Source organism: Frankliniella occidentalis, unplaced genomic scaffold (genome assembly GCF_000697945.3).
Source record: "Frankliniella occidentalis isolate FOCC.00 unplaced genomic scaffold, Focc_3.1 Scaffold1, whole genome shotgun sequence".
Lineage (NCBI taxonomy): Eukaryota > Metazoa > Arthropoda > Insecta > Thysanoptera > Thripidae > Frankliniella > Frankliniella occidentalis.
In genome coordinates this window covers 4,846,669-4,850,044 of record NW_026267131.1, presented here as the reverse complement: position 1 = coordinate 4,850,044, position 3,376 = coordinate 4,846,669, and the positions used below count along the sequence as shown (strand labels likewise).

At 54.0% G+C, this 3,376-nt stretch overlaps 2 protein-coding genes across 5 annotated transcripts in view; one reads left to right on the top strand and one right to left on the bottom strand.

Annotated features, from left to right (window-relative positions):
• The window catches only part of LOC113217307 (maternal protein exuperantia), a 542,899-nt gene that overhangs the window by 323,402 nt on the left and 216,121 nt on the right, over positions 1-3,376 (bottom strand). The window lies entirely within an intron of this gene.
• The window catches only part of LOC113217316 (lachesin-like), a 306,348-nt gene that overhangs the window by 157,246 nt on the left and 145,726 nt on the right, over positions 1-3,376 (top strand). Inside the window, exon 3 of one of the 4 annotated variants that reach the window (XM_052271118.1) lies at positions 2,549-2,612. The exons of the other annotated variants lie outside the window; for them this stretch is intronic. The gene's annotated coding sequence lies outside the window, so the exon portion shown is untranslated. The remainder of the gene's footprint in view (positions 1-2,548; positions 2,613-3,376) is intronic. 4 annotated transcript variants of the gene reach the window in all.

Sequence of the window (3,376 nt, the reverse complement as noted above, 5' to 3'; positions counted from 1 at the left end):
TAAAACTATAATTGATAATTTCAACATGATTTTCACGTAAACTTAGTCAAGGCCATCCTCCCTCTTCAATTCTAGATAACGCTTTTTTTTCGAGTTTGCGTCACTGCCCTTGCTCCGATACGTTTGCGACCCGCGCAATCTTTCATGCGTGTGGCGGGGCCGGGGGGCGGCTCTGCGCGACAATTTCACCAGCCGAGCCTTGATGGATGTGAACAAGATGGCGCGGCGCCGCGTGAGGTCAGGCCTGTCGCGGCGGGGCGTGGCGAGGCGCGGTCCGTAACATGCAGGTCGTAATCGGCTACACTTGAGCTGAAAGCGGGGTGAAACGACCCGTGACTCGCTCAGCGGTGGCGGCGGCGGCGGTCTGCTTCGAGCCCGCAATGCGGTGTGCGGAGCCGCCGCCGCGCCGGTCTGCAAAGTACGAATTCCGCGGCCGCCGCTTGCTTCCACCCGACACTTTGGAGTTAAACCCAGTCAAGAGACGGAAGTAAGAAAACCGTTGCCGGAAGACTTCGCATTCATGTTTCTCGTTTCAATTAAAATGGATTTAACCTTGTCAACAATAAAAAGCTTGGTTACCATTCTATTGGTGGTATGCTCGCTAGTAAGCGTGCAGGTTAGCGGTCATTGCGTCTACAACTTTGGTTACGTTTTGTTTTTTCTCGCGTTGTTTCGTCGTTTGCATGTGAAGTGCAGTCAGCTGTTGTGCCACGCGGGTCAGCCTGCTCGTGCGTGACGCGATTGGTTCGGCGGTGCTATGGGGCTTACAACACGACGACGCCCCACCCCGTCCCACCCCACCTTCTCTTGCCCTACCCTTGCTCAACCTTGGTCGGTCACCCCTCACTCGGGTGCCCGATGCGACGCGGCTGGTACTTGACGAAATCGTTTCCATCGCTGGCAGCGGTCGGGCCAGCTCAGCGAGTGCTAGGAGAGTGTTAGAAATGCAGCCACCCCTCCTCGTACCGGAGGGAGAGGGGGGGAGGGAGAGAGGGAGAGAGAGAGAGAGAGAGAGAGAGAAGCGCGCTGAACAACTTTAGCCCTTTTTCCGCCGCGCGCCGTGTGGGCTTGTCGCTGCTGGATGTGGGCGACGGTCCGAGTGCCAAATGGCTCGTGAACTCGCCACCCTCCCGCCCGCGCTATACCGGCCCCCTCTACTTCCTCTTGTCTCCTCGACTCGCGAGCGTTACCTACCGTTTCTTTCCCTTCAATCCATCTCCACTTTTGCTCTCAGACACCACCCCTTTCGTCCCTCGCTCCGCCCCCCCCCTCTCTTTCCCTTTCTCTCTCTCTTTCCGTTTCGTCGCACCTGCCGTTCACCTTTGCTTTTAGTCCCCTTCCCCACGTGCTATCCCCCTCCATCGCCCTGCTCTATCTACACATGAATGACGTGAGTGTGTTAACACAGTTGAAGTGCTCTCTCTCTCTCTCTCTCTCTCTCTCTCTCTCTCTCTCTCTCTCTCTCTCTCTCTCTCTCTCTCTCTCTCTCTCTCTCTCTCTCTCTCTCTCTCTCTCTCTCTCTTTCCCTGTCCCAGAGCAAAAGATGACTCACGTTTCGAAAAATAAATAAACGACCCACAAAATAACAGAATATGAGATAATTTACCGCGTAATATAATTCTTTCTCCTTAAACATACGTACACACACACACACACACAAATACACACGTATGCAATCGAAATAATTTGCGGCCAACCCCTAATGTTTGCGTCTGCGCCACATAATATTTGCCCGCGGCGGTTTTTGTTCAAATGTTTGCTTGGCTAGAGCGGTTATGCGGACCTGCCCGTCCTCCTCGTCCCCGGTCCTCCTCGCTCCCTCTCTCGCCCCCGCTATAACCCCCTTTCTCGTCCCCCCCCCCTCCTCCCCTCCTCACTTCGTCGAAGTGTTACGGAAAACTCCTCTCGGCCGGCAAACGCGCGACAGTGTGACCTGGGATATTTTCTGCAGAGCTCAGTTTTTTAGTTACCTGATGCAGACATTGAACTGGTCGCTTTGTCCTTTTCGCGGAAACATTTTGTTTGAAGTTTACTGATAGAGGGTCATGTGCTGATAAAAATAAAAACACACAGCACACGGCTGAACCGCTTGCCAGATTTCCTAGTGCGGTAAAAGGAAACCTGGCAGACGGTTTCACTTCTCCAAATCGTTAGTCGGGGAGAGTCTGCAGGGTCACGGGCAGCACGACTGTGGCGCGGCACGACTCTGCCGTATCTCACTCCCTCCGCGCCTCTCTCGCCCTCTTTTCCCTTTCAGTAATTACCTCTTTGGTGAGCTGATCTTGTTTTCAAATCTCTCCCCGTCTCTGTAATTATATATCCGCAGACCGCCGGTGGTGCTCCCTCTTGCTGAGCTGGGTGGAGGTGCAAGGTACCGTATTTGTTACCCGCGTAAACGACACCCCCTGCATTCGTTGAGAGTCGTTTGCACCTCCCTCTTCTACCCTCACCCCCCCGCGCTCCCGCGCCCCCTCTCCCCAACCTCCTGCACCGCGCAAATTGCCGGACAACACTTAATGGGGATTTTAATTTGGCACTCTGTTTTCAGAATAAACGAGGAGGGAATTTCTCCGTCGGCACAATGGGCCCAGCGGGCAGCCTGGGTGCAGGAGGTAAGCGCCTCCCCCCCCCCCTCCCCCTCTTCTCTTTTCCCTGCTCGTGGTGTTACTCTCCCTTATTGCGGATGCAGCTGAAAATTTTGGGTCTGTTTTGGTCAGGAACTGGAACCCAACAATCAGGCGGGATGTCAGTTGTTTGAAAGTAACGAAGTGCGTTGTTGTGCATCGTCGATCAGACCAAACAAAACGTGTGTACGTGCGTGCACTTATCACAGAGCACCGTGGTTCGAGGCCGTTCTTTGGCCTACTGACCTCCTGAAATGCATTCGCGAACGGCCCCCCCTCCCCTTCCTCTTCCTCTCTCTCGCTTACACTCGCACGAGCACACTTGGGCGAGCGCAGGTGCCGCCTATTGTCCGAGTGCCTGGCTTTGTCCCGACCGCATTCAGGGCCTCGCTCATGTGTTGCTCTGTGGCGAGCGGTGGGGCCGAAATCAGCAGCGAGAGCTAAACAGACACGGAGAGGGGAAAAGGGGTGGGGGGCGTCATGTAAATCGGTACACAGCTTGTGCACTGCAGGAGAGAGGGGTAGATACAGATACAATGGGAGAGACAGAGACAGGCGGCTGTACAAGGAAAACATGCCTGCATTCGGTGGACGTAGTCTTTCCCGGGTGGAAGGATCTACACTTTTGACTGCATCAGTTTTCTAAGTTTTTTCCCAACTTATAATGCAGATAGAGTTCATGGGAGTCTTAGTCAGAAGTAGGGTTTCAAGTGTGTCTATATGGTAGTTTCAGTGTTCTAAAACTCCAGTTA